Raw genomic sequence first — 23,147 nt, forward strand, 5'->3', positions numbered from 1 at the left:
AAAAGAAAAAGCATCTCCTTCTAGAGTAGCAGGGAAATACAAGAGGAGAGCTGGAGTTCTACCTACACCTGGAAATAAAAGGTTACACCAGAGCTACTTTTTCTCTGATGAATTAAAAAGATTCTTTGTTACCTCTTCTCTGCGTCTGGTGGTTGTTGACAATCTTTGACATCACTCCAGTCTTTACTTTCTCTACTCTCATTGTCATGTGGTATTTTTTCAATGTTTCTTCAACTTACCTTTCTTCTATGTGTGTCTATGAGTCCAAATTTCTCCCTTCTTACAGAGAAACTAGTCATCAGATTAGGGCCAATCCTCATTGTAACTTGATTACATCTGTAATGACCCTGTTTCTAAATAAGGTCACTTTTTAAGGTTCTGGATGGGCATGAAGTATTGGGGGACCCACTATTCCCCCCAGTATATCCAGGTAAAACAGAATGTTTAAATAAGATCCTGAGTCTCATAACATATTATATTAATTTCCATGTTTCAATTAAAAACCATCTTTGCACCAAGAATGAAGAATTTCTCTAATTAAATGACAAAAGACATTTAATAGACATCAACACAAAGTAACATAAATTTTAGAATTATGTGACACACATTTTAAGTAGCCATGATAAAAATGTCTTAATAAGCAATTAGAAATAGGAAACTTCACAAATAAATAGAAAGTTTCATAAATGACATAGAACATATGAAGAAGAACCAGATGAAAATGTTAGATATGAAAAGTAGAATAACTGAAATAAAAGCTCTATAAATGGGATCAACAATAGAATAAGGGAAAAGAGGAGAGACTCAATTAACTGGAATATAGAGAAATAAAAATTATCTAATGTGAATGATAAAAAGTGAACTATAAAAAAAGAGTCTCAAGAATTTTGAGGAACATTAAAGTTTAGTATCAAATTTAAAAAGGAGAGGAGAAAAACAGGTGGAGGCTGAAAAGTATTAGTAAAAATAATTGCTGAAAACTTCTATAATTTGGCAAGACAAACCCACAAAAGTTGAGAGAAACTCAAACTGGATTAAAAAAAAGAAAAGAAAATTCCACCTCTGAAAACTGAAGACAAAGGCTAAAAAAATCTTGAAAGAAGTTCAGAAAACAAACGACATGTTACCTATAGGAGAAAAAAAAATCAATGAACTGACAGCAAATTTTACATCAGACATCCTGCAGAGCAGAAGAAAACGATGTGATACTTTCTACTTGTTTAAAGAACAGAACTATCAACCCAGAATCCTGCATTTACCAAAGATAACCTTTAGAAATGGTATGTTGCGGGGGGGGGGGGATGTCAAAATGTTCTACAGTGAATGGAAACTAAGCATTTATCACCAGCAGATCTACTCTCTTTAAAAAAAAATGGTGGCAGGGATGAAATAATAAAATAAAGAATGTAGGAATGGATTCAGCTTGACCTGACAGAAGCCATCTTGTGTTATAGCCATCAGGGTCTTGTGTACCCCTGCTCGGTTTTCCTTGCATGATTTACCAGTATACTATAAACAAAACCATTAGAGTGATATTTGCAGCTTTACAACTGCATCCTGGTGTCATCAGTGCCAGGAATGTGCCTGCTGTCTGTGAGATAAGCCAGGTCCATTCCAGCTTGATGAAATCACTTTTGTCCTGATCACTATATGAACCCCTCTCCTCTGATCCAAACTGTGGAAATCTGTTGGTCTTTCTTCTGCCCTTGACCATGCTTCTGCAACATAATTCCCCCAATAAATTATATTCTGCATAATACTGGATCTATCTGCCTCTTTCTTCAGACTTAGAGCACCTTACAAGCCAGTTCTTATGAAGCCAGATTCAAAGATAGGTAGTTAGTGTAGTTAGGTAAATCAGGTCTAATATGGAGTAAAATAAAGAAAATGGAGGCCATTATAGAGAATGGAGTCCAGGAAAGCAGAGCAGCACTTGGGGAAATTGAATTTAATGTCCCCAAGGCTCAGAACCCATCCTAAGGAACTGTTAATGAAACAACTCCCAGCAAACAAGGAAGTGCTAATCCAAATCCAGGCCCTTCCTGCCCAAATTACTCCTTCTTCCCCCCTGTCTCCCACCTTTTGGGCCTTCCCACCTGCATTTTATCACTGAAAGATAAAGGGAAACAAAGAACAGGAGTGCGGAAAGCTGCAAGAAGACCTTAGCTATAAAAAAGGGAAGGCCTCTCTCGGGTCCCCTTCTTCCTCCCGGGAGAAGTCTTTTTCTGCTGTCCTTTAATAAAGCCTTCCACTTTCCACTCTAAACTTGCTTCTCTGGTGTTATACTTCAGCATTCGGGGAAGCAAGGACTCCTCACCAGAAAACAGTGGTAACACCCATACCCTAGAACCAGGTTTTTCTAGGACAAATAGGCTTTGGAACATCAGGAAGAAAGAAAACATTAAGCAAAACTATAGAGAAATAATATATGCTTTTCTTCTCAAGTTTTCTAATTTATGCATGACAGTTGAAACAAAGCCATAACACTGTTCAATATAGTTTAGGCAGTTATAAACAGGGAAAATAAGGGGATGTAAAGTAAGAGTTCTATACCTTAATTAAAATGATAAAATGAGGTTGGGAGTATATTGTTAGGTAACGTAATATGTATAATCCTAAATAAATTACATAATGCATTACTAAAGCACCAAAACTGGCATAGAAAGAAATGCACTAAAAAATGCTACAGATAAATCACAATAAAAAAAATAGCCTGTAGGAGGCCAGGAAAAAAGAAAACAGAGGAGATAAAGACAGACAATGAAAAATAAGTTATAATAAAAAATGACATATTTAAATCTAATATATTGGTAACTATATTAAAAGTAAATGGTTTAAACACACAAATTAAAAGATAGAGATTACAAGAGTGAATTTTAAAACATGACACCCTGCCATACATGGTCTATAAGAAATTCTGTTCAGCCATCAGTAAAATGTGTAGGTCAGGGGGTGAGACAAGAGAAAAGAAAAAGAAGGTACTGGGAATGAGAGTGTTCAAATTATGTTATGTACATGTATGGATATGGCATAATGTGACAATACAAACAATAATAATAAAAGAAATTCCCTTCAAATATAAACATTTAGGCACACTGAAATTATCATAATGTAAAAAAGATCATGCACATACTAATTCTAAGTAAACAGGATAAAGTAGACTGCACAACAAAGAAAATTACCAGAGAGAGGGACATTACGCAATGATAAGAATAAATAAAACAACAAGACATAACAATTATAAATATATATACAACAAATAGCAGAACAACAATATACATGAAACAAACCTGAAAGAACTGAAGGGAGAAATAGATAAATCTACAATATAGTTAAAAAATTCAATACCTTTTATCAAAAATGAGAGAAAATTAAAGAAAAATTAAGACAGATATAGAATAACTTAACACCATCATCTATTTAATTGACATTTATACAACACTCTACCCCAAAACAGCAGAATACACATTCAAGTGCCCAGGGATTATGCACCAAGATCGACCATATTCTAGACCATGCAACATACCTCAACAAATCAAAAAGAACTAAGGTAATGGAGAATATGTTTTTAACACAGTACAATCTAACAGAAGGATTACAGGGGATTTGTGTAATCTACTTTTCCACATGAGAAAAGGGAAATATTCTGATACAGCATGTGAGCACCATAGAAATCACCACTCCATCATAACAGCAAACAAAAAACTAAACAAACTGAAAAATCAACAATTCTTAGATCCATAAGAGAAGTGAAATAACAAAGCAAGAAACTACTTCCAACAATAAAGACAGGCAAGAACAGAGAATTGCAACTTACTGGAGCTGAAATTCATAAGTAGAAACCTCAGCAAAAAACAGAGCCAGGGAAGATAAGCGTGAATTGTAACTGACAAATGTATGGAGGCTCAGCATGGACACATTTAAACACACACACACAAAAAGAACTCTAGGGACATTCCGTCATTGAGAGACCCCCATAGTTTCTTAAAATTTACTTGCTGGAGCTTTGCCACGTTCCATAAATGAATACCACAAGAAAACTTTTTGTGCTTCCACGGGGGAAGGGGAAAGTAATTATTTTTAAGTATTCCAGAGCATTCTGTTCTCAACAAGGTCTGCTCTCAGAAGAAACTATTTAGCCAGGGTCTAAGTTGCTGGGGTTTGAATAGAGCCTGTCTTGAGAGGAAGTGAAAAAACTCAAATTCAGCTTTTCTAGCTTTCAACATAGAATAAAGAAAGTGCCCCATTCCAGCCCTCTTTAGTTTTCCACATGAGAAAAGAGAAGTATTCAACTTTATCCATCCATCTTGTCTCACCTAAGGAGGGGAGAAGGGGACTAAAAAGCACTTATGAAGTTCAGGGTCCAAAGGCACATGTTGGCTACAAGACCAAGACCTAATCATAGGACTATGAAATGCTTCCCCTGTCCCCACATCTTAGCATCATATTAACTAAAGACCTATTTACAGATGTTCTTTTATCATCTTAGTTAGGCATCATGTCTGGCTATCAAGAGAAAATGCAGGCATAGAAAGAGGCAAAACACACAGTTTGAATAGACAAAAAGCACCAGAACCAGACATGGAAGAAATGTTAAAATTATCAGACCAGAAGTTAAAAACAGCTATGCAAGGGCTCTTAATACGCTAAGCACTCTAGTGGATAAAGTAGGCAGTCTGCAAGAACAGATGGGCAATGTAAACAGAGAAATGGAAATTCTCACAAAGAACCAAAAGGCAATGCTAGACATCAAGACCACTGTAACAAAACGAAGACTGCATTTTGTAGGCTTTCTAGTAGACTGGAAACAGCTAAGGAAAGAATCTCTGAGCTTGAGGATATCTCAGTAAGAACCTCCTAAACTGAAAAGAGGAAAACTTTTTTTTTAAAGAGAGAGAGAGAGAGAGAGAGAGAGAGAATTTTTTTTTCAAGTTTTCGGTGAACACACATCTTTATTTTATTTTTATGTGGTGCTGAGGATCGAACCCAGCAGCCCCCCTCAAACGAGCACGTTACCACTTGAGCCACATCCCCAGCCCCCAAAAGAGGAAAACTTTGGAAAAAAAACGAAACAGAATAGAGTATCTGGGAATTTTAAGACAACTATGAAAGGCATAACATATCCATAGTGAGAATTCCATAAGGAGAAAGGAACAGGAGAAATATTTGGAACAATAATGACTGAGAATTCCCCAAAAATTAATATCATATACCAAACCACATATTCTGGAAGCTCAGAGAGCACCAAGCAGAATAAATGCCCACTACACCTAGGCATATCATCTTCAAACTTCAGAAAATCAAAGACAGACATCCTGAGAGAAGCTAAAAAGGGTAGGGAATCTTGTATAAGAAATATCTAACGTCTCAAAAACAACTCAAGCAGAAAGTGGGATGAAATACTTTAAATGATAGGAGGAAAAAAAATTAAATTCAAATTCCAGACCCTTTGAAATCACTTTCAAAAATGAGGGAAAAATAGACATTTCCTGACAAAAATTGAGGTGATTTGTTGCCATTAAGCCTGCCTCACAAGAAATACTAAAAGAAGTTCTTCATAGAGATGGAAAATTATTGAGTTCATAAAATCATATCTACATATGGAAGGAAGAAAATCAGAGAAGGAATAAGTGAAGGTGAAATAATAACTTGCTTTTTGCTTTTTATATTCGTTTTAATTATTTTTATGTATTCTAATTAATTATGTATAATAGTATAATGAATTTTGATACATCATATATATATATATATACACACATACACACACACATATATATATCTTCTCATTCTTCTGGTTGTACATGATACAGAATTACATTGGTCATGTAACAATATATGCACATAGTGGTGTCCAATTCATTCTACTGTCTTTCCTATTCCAAATCCCCCTGGCTTCCCCTCATTCCCCTTTGTCTAATTCAAAGTACTTCTATTTATCCCTTGATCTAACAGGAAAAACTCTTGTTCAAAATCATAATAAAGTAATGATATATTCACACACATATATTCATACACGCACATACACATGAGACCAGTCTTCTCCATCTGTGAGTTCTACATCCATGGATTCAATCAATAGCAGACTGAAATTATTCAGGGAAAAATAATTTGTGTCTGTACTAAAGATGTTTAGACTTTTTCTTGTCATTATTCCCTAAACAATATCATATAACAACTATTTACATAGCACTTATATCGCATTAGGTATTATAAATAATGTGGTATGGTTTCATGAATATGGGAGAATGTGCATAGGTTATATGCAAATACTACACCATTTTATGTACAATTGTTCAGAATCCATGGATTTTCTTATCCACAGGGGATTCTGGAACAAATTTCCACCAATACTGAAGGACAACTTTTTATGTTTATGCATAAGGGACATGAATGACAGCAATAACACAAAAGACAGGAGGTAGTAATTAGTATTATTTTGCTATTAAAGTTACTTTTGCCACCTGTGATGTGGCATATTGTTATTTGAAAGTAGACTTGCATTAGTTGTAAATGTATATTTCAAACTCTAAGGCAGCCACCAAAAAAAATAACAAAAAAGAGAAGCAGAACTGAAATGCTAAGAAGGGAGAAAAATAATCATACAAAATGCTCAATTAAAACTACAAAAGGCAGAAAAGAATACAATACAAAAAACAGCAACAAAGAATGAAGGCAACAAATAGGAAATAGTAATAAACATAATAGATATCAATCCAACTATCTAAAAATCACTTTGAACTTCAATAGTCAGAATTAGCCAATTAAAAGAGAGAAATTGTCAGAGTGAATCTAAAATAAGACCCAAATATATATTTTCTATAATAAATCCACTTTATATATAAAGACATGTATAGATTCGAGTAAATAAAGATATACCAAGTTAACACTAACCAAAAGAAAGCAAGAATAATGCTATTAAGTTCTGACAGGGAGGACTTCAGAACAAGGAAATTATCAGGGATAGAGATATTACATAATGATAAAGGAATCATTTCTCCAGAAACACATAACAGTGTGTGCCACAGTCTCTGGCTGGGCACAAATCACGAGTCTCCACACAGCTTGTAGATTCAAATAGCAATTCTTTATTCCCGAACTCACACCGGCCGTCTACAAACACTCTCTGGGGGAATCCACGTTCTCTGCCCAAATCCACTCTGCATGGGCTTCTGTCTCCCAAAATATACTGTCTGACCCTAAGTACTCAAGAGGAACTCAGCAGCAGGATACGCCCTATTCTAAAGGGGGAACACCCTAATCTCCTATTATGCTAAACTGCCCTATTCTAAAGGGGGAACACCCTAATCTCCTATTATGCTAAACTGCCCTATTCTAAAAGGGGAACACCCTAAACACGGATCCTGCCCTGGTCCTTGAGCAAGGTCACCTTTCAGAAGTCCTTCCACTAGACAGCATGGGAGTAAGCTGGCAAGGAGTTTGTCATACCTACTTGGCTGATGGCTCCCAGCATCTCCCCGCTTCTGATTAATTAAACAACAAGTAATGTGGCTTAAGGACCGTGCCTGGTAGGTTGTCCAGTTCAACATATGGCTCTTACCCGTCATTGGAAAACTGACCTTTAGGCGTCAGCCTCCTGTCTTAGGTTGATACCAATGCAACTGGATCATACCCGTCACTGACTACCGGTCCAGCATACAGCCATACTTGTGGATAGGTCTATGCACCAGTGGGGGGGTGAGGTTCTTTGCCTCACCTCTGTTGGCCCCCAAATTTGGCCTTGGTGCCAGTGGGGGAGTGAGGTTAATGTGGCTTAAGGACCGTGCCTGGTAGGTTGTCCAATTCAACATATGGTTCTTACCCGTCGTCGGAAAACTGACCTTTAGGCAACTGACCTTTAGGCGTCAGCCTCCTGTCTTAGGTTGATACCACTGCAATTGGATCATACCCGTCACTGACTGCCGGTCCAGCATATAGCCATTGGCCCCCAAATTTAGACCATCACTAGCAGAAGGGAGGAGGATACAGAAATGCCACGACACCAAGCCAATTGACAGTTCCTTTGGAAAAATTGCATCATTGGTGACACCATCAGCAAAGATCACTGGTGACACCATCAGCAAAGATATGCCAGCATTACCACAATTTGCTGCACTAAACGTAGTTACATAGTCCAGGCAAGTTCTGTAAGCAGTTCAAAGGGGAGGAATCTATCAATTTGTCCGTCTCTTCCCAAAGTCCGTTTCCTCCCAAAGTAAGTTGACTCCTTGATTGAGCATACTTGTTGAGTTATATTCATTGGGATGAAGATAGGAATTCTGGCAATGATGCTAAAAAGACATTATCCTGAAAAGAATTATTAAATATAATGAAAAGGAAAGGTGAAAGTAAACAAACAGATCTGTTAACCTACTTAAAAAACAATCCTTAACAGCTGTTTACCTGATTTAAATTAGTAAACAAGCAGATCTGTTAACCACCTTTAAAAACAATCTTTAACAACAGCTGTTTACCTAATTTAAATTAAGCCATTTAAATCACGTGAATAAAAAATAATAATAATAATAATTTGGATCCATTTTTCATGAGCGCTCCTCATATATGAAATATGGACATACGCACACACAGACATATAACACAAAACACAAATGTGCAAACAAACGTACAACACATAAGATAATAATAAAGGCCTTGTAGCTTTACCTAGGTGAAATCTCCATTGCAATGTTTAAAAACTCTATAGTCAAAAAATAAAACTGATCAGAAAAACATTAACCTAGGTTTGTATGAGTTCAAAAAATAAAAAATAGAACCTTATGATGTGGAAAAATGCAATAATAAAATAGATATTGAAAAAAGCATCCTGGTTAATCACAGTCGCAGATGTAAGAATGGCCAAGCTGGAGTTCTGGATATCAGCTATTATGGATTTGAGTCAAATCATCTTCTTTTCGATCTGTAGAAATCGTTTTGGTTAGTCTTTCTGGAATCCAAATCGGCTGCTGTTCTTCCTGTGGAAAAACAAACAGAACCCCGACTCCAGAAAATCACTGGGTCAGGATCTTTCCATTGTCCCATTAGAATATCTTTCCAAAGTACTTTAGTCTTATGTACATTTTTTGGATACATATGCCTTTCTGCAGCACTAAGTCCTGATGAATCCAAATTTAAAAAGTTTAGAGTAAAAAGGGTTATTTTAAGTTTATCTTTGGGGGATATATACCCCTTTCCAATTCCCTTTTTGCTTTAATAAGCACGTTTTAATTCTATCTTGAATGTCTGTATCTAATAGTTGTCTTAGCTTTTTGCATTTTTTATCCTCCGTCATGAAGGCATCTTAACCACCTTCAAATTAACCTTTTAAAGCCTTCCAATTATCATCTATACTGTACTTTTAAATGTACTTTTTCACCACCTACAGCTTCACTCTTTTAAACGAGGCTTAGACTCTGTTTAAATCGCTTAATATTAGTTTACATGGCTGCCCTTCAACCAAAGGCCTTTTTTACTCTATTAAGAAGCTTTGTCTCAATCTGCCATGTACAAATACTTTTTTTTTCTTTCTTCCTTTCTCAAGCTTTTAAAGTAAGTCTAGTTTCCTCAAAATCTTTTAAAATGGCATTTTACAACTTTTTACTTTACCACACAGAGATTATCTCATCTAGAAACATTTTTTAACCTTTCATATTAAAATATATTTTTACATCTTTAATCTTAATCTCTTTTCTAGCCATTAACCCTTTTTATAAATTCACATTCTGAAACAACCCTTATAAAATTTCTGATTTAGACAAATTACTCCACTTTAAGAAGATGAAAGACTTTCATGTTTTTTATGATACTATAATACTGTAATTGACACCCAACTGAAACTTCTTATACTCTTTGTATGTAAATTACACCTGATAGAATCTTAACACTTAGTAATCTTGTTTCAGCAAAGACATAGACCAAAGCAATATTAAACATTTTTCCATTCACCAATTTATGAAAACACACATAATGATTAAATATATTACCTTATGGAACTTAATAAGTAAAGAGTACTTGATTTCATATTTAGTGGTTGATATTTTAACACTCTAGTTTTGTAAATTAATCAGATGTCTGTAAAAACCAAGATCTTAGACAATTGTAGTAAACAGAACTAGCCATCTCTTTCTTATTGAAGAAAAATCCTTCTACAGGATACCATGATGGTCCCATTGATATATTTAACAACTTCTCGTTTAAAAGCCACGGGCTGCATTTTTGTATTGTATCAACATATGCCCTAGCTGTTCTTGGTCTTACTGGGGTACCTCCTTTCTCTAACAATTTCTCTTCCTCGGAGGTGAACAACTTCAAACTTTGAGTCAACCATTTTCCCCAGTTTGTCTGAGAAAGTTCTAGGAACAGGCAATTTGAAATAAAAACAAAATAAATCAGAACAAGAACACATTGTTTTTTGAAATGCTCACCCATTCTTTCGCTCTTCTTCAGGGACGAGTAATTTCACTTACCTTCTTTTTAGATGTTCCGCGTAGGGGCCACCAAATGCCGCAGTCTCTGGCTGGGCACAAATCACGAGTCTCCACACAGCTTGTAGATTCAAACAGCAATTCTTTATTCCCGAACTCACACCGGCCGTCTACAAACACTCTCTGGGGGAATCCACGTTCTCTGCCCAAATCCACTCTGCATGGGCTTCTGTCTCCCAAAATATACTGTCTGACCCTAAGTACTCAAGAGGAACTCAGCAGCAGGATACGCCCTATTCTAAAGGGGGAACACCCTAATCTCCTATTATGCTAAACTGCCCTATTCTAAAGGGGGAACACCCTAATCTCCTATTATGCTAAACTGCCCTATTCTAAAGGGGGAACACCCTAAACACGGATCCTGCCCTGGTCCTTGAGCAAGGTCACCTTTCAGAAGTCCTTCCACTAGACAGCATGGGAGTAAGCTGGCAAGGAATTTGTCATACCTACTTGGCTGATGGCTCCCAGCAAGTGTGCAATGTTTATGTGACTAAAAACAACAAAGCATGAAAACGCTGGAGCAAAAACTGACCGCTGCAAGGAGAAATAGACGAATCCACCATTCTAGTTGGAGAATTCAACTTATGCCTATCAGAAATGGACAGATCCAGAGGCAGTGTAATTCAAGGGACATGATTCATGCAAATCTTCCATTTGTATGACAGCTTTCCCCATGGGTTGGCATTATGGTTCAGTGATAGAGCGCTTGCATAGCATGCGTAAGGCCCTGGGTTTGATCCCTAGCACCACATAAAGATAAACAAATAAAGATATTGTGTCCATCTACAACTAAAAAAAAAAAAAAATTAAGAAAGAAAGAAAATGCCAAGTCCAGATGCATTTATAGCCAAGTTCCAACAAACATTTAAGGAAGAAAGTATGCCAAGTCTCTACAATCTCTTTCAAAAGAGAGAAGCAGAGGTAAAACTTTTTAACCCATTCTGTAATGCCAGCATTACCTTAACACCAAAGTCAGATAAAGGCATTTCAAGAAAATAAAACTAAAATCAATGCTTCCCATGAGTATTAATGAAAAATTTCTCAATAAAGCAAACAAAATCCAACAATGTATTAAAAGGTTTATACATCACACACAAGCAGGACCTATCCCAGGTATGTAAGATTAATTCAACATTCAAAAACTCATCACGCTGAGAGGTTTAAGGAGAAAAATAAGATGATCCTATCAATAAATGTAACTAGACTTATTTAGTGACAAATCCAATTTTTACTCTGAAACTTTCTCTAGAGGCAAAAGCATCCAGTATATATGAAATAAAAAGGTCAATGCAAAAGAAAGATATAACAATTATAACATTAGTGCCCAGAAACACTTAAAGCAAATATTGTCAGATCTGAAGACAGAAATTAACAGCAGTACAACAGCCATATACATAACTTTTCATTCAAAAGCAAAAGAATGCACATTCTTCTCAAGCACACATGAAACACTCTCCAGGACAGATCACATATTACACCACCAAAAATATCTTAGCAAATTTTTAAAAATTGAACTAATTTCAATTATCTTTTCTGACCACAATTGGATGAAACTAGAAATCAACAAACAGCAAGAAAATTGAAAATTTCATAGACACATGAAAACTAAACAACACTCCACTCCCTTGAACAACTGTTGAATCAAGGAAGTCAAAAGGGAAGTTTAAAAGTATATAAAAACAAACTGAAAAGAAACCAGAATATACCAAAATCTATGGGATACACTAAAGGCAGTTCTAAAAGACAATTTTATACCAATAAATGTCTACATTAAAAAAGATAAGCAGCTTGGGAGGCTGAGACAAGAGGATGGCAAGTTCAAAGCCAGCCTCAGCAAAAGCAAGGAGCTAAGCAACTCAATGAAACCCTGTCTCTAAATAAAATACAAAATAGGGCTGGGGATATGGCTCAGTGGTTGAATGCCCCTGAGTTCCATCCTGGTACCATCACCACCATCACCCCTTAAAAAAAAAAAATGAAAGATTTCAAATAAGCAATCTCACTCTACATTCTTGAAATAACAAAAGAACAGAAATGGAGACTAGGAAGTGGTTGCCAGGGTTAAGGAGGACCCAAGGTGAGAAGGAAGTAGTGTGACTACCTGAGGGACGCTCCTAATGATGGAAATATTTTGTTCCATTCTGTTGACACAATGACTATCAATGTCAATAGGCTGGGTATGACATAGGACTACACCTTTGCAAAAAGCTGTCACTGGGGGACACTGAATAAAGAATGCATGAAATATCTCTGCATTATTTCTTGCATATAAAGCTACAGTTACATCAAAATAAAAATTTTAAAGAAATAAAAATATATAATGAAAAACAAAAATATATTGAGAGATAAGAGGTTTGAGGAAGCTAAAAAATCCCATCTATCACCCAGGTAACTGAGCAGTAATATATATATACTAAAAGTCAATAAGATAAGAAATATCAGTATAAACTCATGCTATCAATATCATTATTAGTATAAAATCATTATTCAGATATATGATCACTTAATAATGTTCAAAAGTATCTGTCTTTGAAGAAAAGGCCTTAAGATAGAGGAAGGTGGGGAGGAAGGCAGGTACCTTTATCAAAATCTCCTCTCTTCAGTTCTATTAACAATCTATGTACATCCCCTTAATTAATTATTTAAATTATGCTAGTTCTGGACTTCCTCTGAAGCATACCATTATTATGCATGTGAAAGTCTTAATGTTACCACTGATCTTCATCATCAAATAGCTGAATTCAAGGAGGGCCTTAGAGTACATTTTCTCTTGCTCACTCCTTATCATGGAACAGCTGTTTTGCCCCATCAAACAGAGACACCAAGGGAAAAGCTCAGATTCCTTTCTTCATCTCATATCATTAACTTCTGTTCAACTCACTTATGATTTTTTTCCCCTGAGTGTTCACAGGAGTGCACCTTACTCCTTGCCTCTACCCCATTTGTTCCTGACAAGTAAGAATAAAACCCACAAGCATTGTTAATTCAAGTTTTAATCTCTTCTTCCTTTTCCAGTAGAGATCTCATGAAAAGTCTAAGAGATCGAATTCTGAACATTTTAGAACACAACTTAAGATCAACATATCAGTTTATAAATCAAATTGTACTATGGCTTCTTCATGATAGCCCTCTTTCTAATACCCAAACATTTACTTACTACCATTGGACTTCAAAGTCAAAGGAGACAGTTTTCAAGACCTTGATGAGATGCCAGATCTAAGGTGTAGTTACAGTTCTGGAGGAGGGAAAGAGGGCGGGAGCCACCCTGAATCCCACCATCAATGGGATTTTTAACCTATCAAGAAAAGAAATTGAACTGAAAATTAGCAAATGCAGAGAGAAAAAAAACAGAAGAATTGTGGGGTTGTATTCATGGGTATTATTCCAGAACAGGTAAAGTTGTTGTGCCAAAAGTTTTACAGTTCAAGTGAAAAAGAATTGCACTGAGGCCTTAGAGTTTTTCCTCTGGAATAATGCAGAGAACAGTTCCTAAGACTCTGTATTGACGGTGTCCTTAAAATGTTTTTCACCCCAACCCAAAGCTTAATAAGTAAATCCTCTGAAAATAAAGTCAATCCCTTGGGTACATTCATTTCAGGAAAGAAATAAGGACTCCATGGGGAAAGTTGTTATACAAATGAGAGATTTGCATGAATCATGTCCCTTGAATTACACTGCCTCTGGATCAAATGATGAGTATGTAGCCTGCACCATGAGGACCCTACAAAACCTACACCTGTCCAGACATTGCATCTCTAGGGCTATGACAGATTGTTCTACGTTTTGTGTCCCATTAAAACACATGTGCCGGAATGATTTCCTCATCTTGGGGAGATAGGGACATTAACCTCAAGATGATGCATTGTGTGGGCTGGGTTAGTCCAATTTAATTCATTATCAAATGTGTGACTTTTGGACTCACCGAACAACCATCCCTTTATAACTCATTCAGTTAAGGTTGGAGGCTCTACGTCGAGTTTGGTCCAACTTCAGCTCATTTGATTTTTCATCATTCAAAGATCACATCTGTGCATTTGAAATCCCCCGCCAAATGCCACTACAGGCTCTGGTTTCCTGCTGGATGTAGTGCTCCTCCTAATCAGAGCTGATGCCTTAATGGTGAGAAATCAGGCATCATGTAGTCAACAAATCTATTCTTTGGCATCTCTTTTAGCTTTTATTAAGATTAATGTGTATAAGGGTGATGGGAAGTCTAATAAACACAGAGGACAGGGAAGGCTGGTGTTGGATGATAGCCAGGCCTGCTTGGCCCATAATAGGCCATTAATTGCTTGTTTATTGATGACACTGTGTTTGTCACAGCAGCTCAACTTGCCAAAAAGATAACATTACGAGTCTAGTCTTGTAAAAAAGAAGAAAAATTCAAGAAGTAATACACAAAGTAAAGATACTTTCTTCAAAATATTTGCCATTAAATACTGTTTTTCTCAATCTTGCAAATAAACATTTTAAACTCTCTGGTATGAACTTAGCCTACAAGTTAAATGTCTGTGTAGGTGGAAACGTTCGTGGGAGTATGTGCTTTAATATATACATGCATTTGTAAAATCTAAATCTTTCCTTTGATAATTTTCTGTTCTGGTCGTATTTTTCACCCATTTATTCCTCCCACAGATCTCCATGTAAGAGGAATGCCTATTGACTTAAAGGGGAAATTTTAGAGCATTAAATTTAATTACCAGATGATTAAGATATCCATAGACAGGTTCTTGCTCATCCAGCTTTAAGAAATCAGAGATATTCAAATTTGGGAACTATTAAAAAGAAGATAAATTTCTACTTATAAAGAAATGTTCTCTTCCATAGTAAATATTTAGAACTTCATGTTCATGAATTTGTTATTTATTTGATAGTTTCTAACTTATTGAAAGAATTCTGTGCAAAACATATAGGGATATTTTGATATATCATTTGTTTAATAATAATGACACAAACATGTTCTCAACAGGAATGTATTTTATTTCCTCCTAAAGGAACAAAGAAAAGAGGGAGAGTGAGCTAGTCTGCTCCAGACCCAAAGGCATGGACTACTGAGGTATACTTTAAAAATATATGTGGGCTCTTTCTTTTTTTTTTTCTGATACACATTTGGTTTTAATTTGCTTGAAATAGTTTTTTAGCCCAATAAAAAAGAAAGAACCTACATTTTTATATAAGGATGTTTACTGGCTGTGGTTGGAGGGTTTTCCATTTTTATTCAGTTATTTTAAGGACATTATCGGAGTAACGTTCAACACTCCATTAGAATGATGGCAGCAACATTGACTTGATTCACAATTTTTTTATTATTTATTGCCTAAAGTACCAAATGCCAACACCCACGGTTGGCCTCATGGTCTAGAGACACACAAAAAAAAATCATTGTCTAGAAGCGATAGTTCTTCCATAGTATCATGTGCCCAAGTTGCCATCACTCCTTAACCAAACCCACATAAAGAAAAAACGAGTGGTTAGCATTGTTTCCATGCATAAATCCACCTTGAACTCTAACCAGGTGGATGGCTACTGGCTTAAGGATTGAAATTTTAGGGCATCTCCTATAGAGACTAAGCTTCAGCAACTTTCATATGGAACAATTCAATCTGCATTCTTGAGTAAGGGCACTCCAAAGATTAAGCAGAATTCCGTACAGATGAACATTAACAGGTTTACAATTTTCAGGTTAAATCAGACCTCAGGAGTTCCCAAACCAGATCTAAATACTTTTACTAGATGGTTAGTTCTCTAAAATATCAACTAACAAAAACACCAGAAATATTGCTAAATTCATGGGTTCCAAATACAACTTAAAACCTAACATTCAGTATCCCTCTGATCTGGGTATTTAAAGGCTCGCCTTATCTATACTCAATCGGACATCTATTCTTACAGATGTTTCTTTATTTGAAACATAAAAATTGATGTTTGATAGAAAGCAGATATCTCAAAACTTAACCAGAGTCATCTAACAACAAAGAGATCATATTCTGTAAACCAAATGTGCATCTTTCTTATTTGGGGAAATAGGAATTACAGGAAATGAGTTCCTTCCCTCCCAGCCTCTTCAGGAGGGCTGAGCAGGAAAGGAGAGAGAGATTTTAACCATGTGGAGAAAAACTTTCCTACCTTCATCAAACAGTGGCTGCCAGTGATCATATGATCATATGATCAGGGAATCTTCCCATTGCCTCTTCACAGTAAGAGAGTTATTATTTCCATCTTAGAGAAATAAATTGAAGCTTACAGAGACTAAGTGACTTGTCCCAGGCAGAAGGTTCTGCTAGAAGATGATGATAAATTGTTCTTGCTATGGGTGGTTTGATTTTCCCTGATATGCCTGGGGGAGGGGGAATAAGGAAGAGGACCATTCACCTTTTCAATAGATGGTTCCCCATTCCCTCTATGACCATCTTTTTTTTCCTTCCTTTCTTTCTTCCCCACCCCCTAACTCACCCCCGCCTCCAACTTCTGACTCTATAATGTAGCAAAAGAATAAACTGTAGATTGAGCTGAGGGAGAGCGGGAGCTGGAGCTGGGGGAAGTAAACAAAAAGAATTCAATGTGGCTGATTTGGGAGTCATAGGGATTCCTTCATCTGACAAGCAGTCTTGAAACAACATCAGTGGTCCCTAATAAACTGACACACTCCAGACCTTCTCTATTCTTTTATGTTTCCTCCTAGCATTTTCAGATAAATGATAGATCAGGGTTTCTGATGTTGTCATCTGTAAGTCTCCTGCATAACCCTCTGAAATGTCAAGATTTGTTAGGAGTAATCCTATCAATGGCAAAGCCCACTGGGTTATGTGCCTTTGTTTTTATTTCCTGTGTGTTTGTCTTCCCTATTGAGTGTGATCACACCTCTTCTTCTCTACTGAAAGATAACAAGCTCAATGAAGGGACAGATTGCTGACCTATGTTCACAGATGAATCCCCAGAACTGTGCCTAGCACACAGGAGACATGCAATAGCTATTTGTTGTATTAAAGAATAGATAAATTAATAAACACTGATTATCAGCTTAAATAAAGTAGGAACCCAACTGTCATGTTCTATAAGGGAAATCAATTGAAATAGGCTATAGAAAACTACATGTAGGAAACTCCAGGGGTTTATTTCTCATTTATGGCACATGACCCTTTTGATTCAACAGGAGAATCTGCTCATTTTAGTCACCTAGAGAACCAGGTTGAGGAGCAGTCTCCATCCCTGGAATTAATGCTGTCACCTAGCATGCATCACATTACACTCACAGATCACTAACGAGAACTGGTGACATGGTCCTCTTCCAACTCATAGGGCCAGTAAATGCCCTCCCGACCACCTGCAAGGCAGAGAACTGGGAATATTGAGTGAATTCTATATATGGCACCAATGAAAATAATAAAACAGTAACTCTGAAATATCAAAGTGCAGGGTGAAGATGCAGAACAGTAGATCCATGGAAATGCAGGGAGGTGAACACATAAGGTCAAACTAGCAGTCAAATTAGCTGCATTCAGCCCAGCATTCCTTGCGCTGTGTTGCAAAGGCAATATTTGTCTTGTGGCTCTACAGCCGCACTGTGTAGCACAGTAAGTGACACATGAGAAAAACTCAAGAAGTATTTGCTGAATGAAGGATCGCATAAGCTATGAATTCTCCAGATGGAATAGAAATAGAATAAGGTTGGTCATTGCCACTTCTCTATGAAGTGGTATTGTTTCACAGAAAGATGTGAGGTTCATGCATGAACCACAAAAAAAAAAAAGTTCATTTTTTTATGTCCCTTAAGTTAAAAAATGTGGTTCCTCAGAGTCACATAAATAAGGCAGAAGAAACCCAATTTGAACAACAATAGGCTGAGATACTATATCCTGGGATTTCTGCCACATGAAAACCTGACCCCCACCCTGGAATGGTTTCTGCCTTCTCAGATGGGGGCCTGGATCAAGTGCACCCCTACTCAGATCTCTTTCTAGCTTCGAGATGCTTTTGTTCTCTGATCCTAGGTTTGGCTTTAGCTCTGAGTTGTATTATATTGCTGAGGTCATTGTTTACTCTACCACATGGTTGTAGTAGCCTCCTTTTATCAATGAAGGAACAAAGAATAGGAAAGTTCATGGAGAGTCCAGTCAGGAAACAGAATTAGAAAGTTAACCTGAAATCAATAGGTAGGAAATCAGGCACCAAGACACACATCTGTAATCCCAGTGACTCAGGAGACCAAAGCTGAAGGATATCAAGTTCATGACCAGCCTCAGCAGTTTAGCAATACCCTATCTCAAAATAAAAAAGCCTGGGATGTAGCTCAATAGTAAGGCACCCCTGAGTTCAATTTCCACATCCACAAGGAAAGAAGGGTAGACCATAAACATGGAGGAAAGGTATGTGTTTCTCCCTCCATGGCATACTAATTCACGCAAGGTTCTCATGAGCAACATTGCAAACGTACCTTAGACATGGAATTACACATGTCAATCTTATGTGCAGAGTTGGGCTGCCTAGAAATTTCTTCTAAAGATTAAAAGGAAAGAATATGAATCTGTGCCTCAAGTTTGAAGGCAGTTCCAATTTGGACAGAAAGCTCCCTCTGCTGGCTCCAGAGCTCCCTTGGTTTAGCATTAATCAGGTAGCCTAGATTTCCACCTGACAGCTCCCAGGTTAAGGGTAAGGATCATGGCACGTATATGCTCAACTAGCAATACCTGGAATGATAAGTGATGGTTCAGAAGGGAGAGCCAAAGGACAAAGGAGCAAGTGGCCTTTGGCCAGGGAAGGAAATGTTACTGACGTACTTGGGCCAGTTTCTCCAAAAAAGCTCTAAAAAGACAAGATACGGCATTTGTACAGAGTTAATATTCAAATTATCTCTTCCATCCTTTAAAACATTCTAATGGAGGCATTTTGAACATATATTATGTTCTCAAATAGTTTTCTTAAGAACTTATAGTAAATAGAAACCCAAACTAAGGTTCAACTCAGGAATCTGTCAGCTTTACAGACAATGTTTATTTGGAAAGAATTCCCTCTCCATGGTGGAGATAATGATCCTGGCTCAGAACTCCAGCAATGTCTGAGGATTTGGAGGAAAACAATCTGTTTTATGACTGAACAGGAGGTTTCCATAACCTGAATGGCTGTTCCAGCAGAGGTCAAACACACCACACACAGTGTCACACACACCGCAAGAACACACCACACACAGTCACACATCGGCACCTATAGCACACAGACATGCACAAACAAACCACACACAATATTCAAACCCAGAGACACATATACACATGCACACAAGTCACAAACCACACAGCCACAAATGCACTTATACACACACATGATGCACACACCACCCACAATCTCACACATGCATCCACACCATACACACATGCACACACATTGTGCACACGGTTGTATACACTGTATACATAGACTACACCATAGTCACACACATGTATCACGTGTGCATTTTACATGTATGCATACTCCGTACACACATCACACACATGCACACTCACCATTCATGCCACACATGTACACACATGCATTCACACATCACATATCATACACATTCATATTCATCCTTACTACTCACACACACAGTCACACATGTTTGCACACACATGAACATACCAAACATACAAAATTAAACATCTTTTTTTATTTTCCAAAGACTTAAAATTAAGCAAGTTCAAATTTTAAAAAATAGAACTTAGGGGGCTGGGATCCAGCTCAGTGATAGTGGTCTTGTTTAGCATGTGCAAGGCCCAGCTGCAAAAAAAAAAAAAAAAAAAAAAAAAAAAAGTTTAATAATTGCTCTATATCCCACCCGTGCCCAAGATTTTTGAATTATGACTTCTGACAGATTTGACATTCCTGAACAACTCACTTCTTAAGAGGTCACTGTAACCTCTGAAACAGCTTATGCAGGGAGGAGGGTGCCAGAAATCACTTGGCCTAGTGAGGCCAGTTTTACAAGTAGGTGGAGAAGGTGAACAACAATTTGGTTATAATTTGCAGAATTTGGACAAGTGTTTCTAACCTCCAAATAGCTCTCCTACTTTCTCTCTAATGCCAGAATTGCAAAATTTAAACTCTATTTTTTAACTAGAGCCATGTAGCCCTTTGAAGTATATTTTATATGTAAAGTTATGGACACATTCATACCTAGAAAATGAAATCTCAAAGTTTGGATTACTAAGAATCATCCAAAGAGTTTACTAAAAACAAGAGCCTGGTTTCAATGACCAGAATTAGCTGAGGCTGAAGGATCTAATTTTATTCTTTGTCCTGAGCATTGAACCCAGAAGCACTTTACCACTGAACTAAATCCTTAGCCCTTTTTATTTTGTTTATTTTGAGATAGACTGTTGCTAAATATCTTAGGGTGTTTCTAAGTTGTTAAAGCTGTCCTCAAACTTGTGATCCTCCTGCCTCAGTCTCCTGAGTTGCTGGGCTTCTAGGTATGTGGAACCACACCCAGATGGGATCTGAAATGTTTAAGCACCTTGGGTGGTTTGGATATAGGCAATCTGTGGATCAAGTTCAGGAAACAAAGACTTTATGATCTCACTTAGAAGTGGAATCTAAATAGTCAAATTAATCAAAGGAGAGAATAGAATAGTGATTGTCCGGGGCTGAGCAGTGGGGGAAATGTTAGCCAAGGGGTATGAAGTTTTAGTCGTGCAAGATGAAAAAATTCACAGCATGATGACTACAGTTAATACTGTATGGCATACTTGAAATTTGCTCAAAGGATAGATTTTTCAGTGTTCTCAACACACACACACATACACACACACACACACACACACACACACAGAGATATGTAAGGTGACTGATTTTCAAATTCACTTGATTTTAGTAAACATTTCACAAGTTATACACCTTAAATATAGACAATTTTTGTCAATTATACCCCAGTAGATGTGGAAAATAAATAAAAAAAAAAAAAAAAAAACGATGGCTTAAACCAAGAAGCTATTGAGCTTCTCTCATAAGAACAGGTTTTCCTGGAAGGTAGGTGATCAAAGGAAGGAGTGGGCCCTAAAGCTGTTGGGCACCCAATCTAAAAACTAGTTGAAGAAAAGACGACAACACCAAGTGGGAGATGATTTCTAGGAAAAAGAAAAAAAATCTTGAAATTGCTGAGAGACTGGGGTCACCTTAATTACAGTCTTGCTATGCAAGGACCCAGATTTTTGTCAATGATGAGTGGTGGCTGTGTCAGGAGTTCCCATGACTGAGTCCCTCACAATCCTATGAGGAAGGTATGAATCCTTCCATTTTACAGGTAGAAAATTAATATTTGGTATCTTAACCAGGGCTATGGAGCTTTGCTCTGAGGAAAAGTCTATGTCACTAACTGTCCTAATGAGGGCTGCTCAAATGGCCATAAATGAAGTTACAATTTTCTATTGCTTTTACACAGACAGGGGCTAAATCTGAATAATACACCCCGGAATAATGCCCTCTGAGTGCCAGGACATTTTTCCAATGCTACCTTTAATCTTTTCTCTTTAGAGATGCAATTCTGAAGGTCAAAAGGGGCCAGAGACATGCAGCAGATTACTTACCTGATGTGTAACCTGCCCCCACCCCTAATTATGGCAGGACCAAAAACAAATCCGGATTCTAGGAAAAAAAAAAAAAAACAGAAATGTACATGCAAATAAACATGAACTTTTACAATTTCAATAAGGGAATAGGTATGTAATATATATTATGTAATATATAATATATATATACATATAATTCAATAACTACATCAAGGTTTATAACTGAAGAAATACTCCTATGTCAATATTTTAATTATATTATATAGTTGTCCATTGAATATATTTGTTTATTTCTCTAATAAACAATATCTACTTCAACAGTTAGAAGTTTCCAGAATCCAACAAATAGATATGAATCAATTATAATAAAATAGCAATTACATTCTAATCCGAAAGGATAAGTCTCGTTCTGAATTTTTCATGAGCACTATATTGATTTAGCCCTGTCCTCAAGATTGAAGTTTTCAAAGTTGAAGGCCTTCCTTTGCATAAGTCAATTAGGAAATGTGCTGAAAAGCATTTAAGACAAGCACTGGAGTCTGTTGTGAAAAACATTGACTTCATAATTGCTATTAAGCTGTTTTGATCTTTGAGTGGGAAATTCATCCATATGTTTCCAAAGAAAAAGCAGAGAATGAAGTGAAAGTGTTGAAACTCATTATTGATCAATATTCCATTTCATTGTTTTTCTCTCTTAATGGAAAATTTGGACTTCTATAGAAAAGGCATGGGTTGTTGTCTCCGTCCCTTAGTAAAATAATCAGCCTTCCTGTTTTTGCCCTGAGAGCCTTTTGCTCTTTCTCCAACACTTTGTAGGTGTGGGTGGGTGGGGGCAGGCTTTTGTTTTTAATGTCTTCAAGGAGAGTGCCTAAACACAGAAAAGCTGACCCAGAGGTTTACTTTAATATTTAAAGGGCTGTATTCTATTTATTAAAGTTGAAATTTAGAGATGGGGAAGGCTGGGGATGTAGCTCAGTGGTAGAATATTTGCCTACATGTGTGAGGACATAGGTTCAATTCCCAGTACCACAAGGAGAAAAACTGCAAAACACTTAGTTCTTTCTTAATTTTTTTGTTTAATCTGTACATCTTACACTAATATGCAAGTCTAAAGAGTTTTGACAAACACTTT

The sequence above is a fragment of the Callospermophilus lateralis genome, chromosome 1 (genome assembly GCF_048772815.1).
Source record: "Callospermophilus lateralis isolate mCalLat2 chromosome 1, mCalLat2.hap1, whole genome shotgun sequence".
NCBI lineage: Eukaryota > Metazoa > Chordata > Mammalia > Rodentia > Sciuridae > Callospermophilus > Callospermophilus lateralis.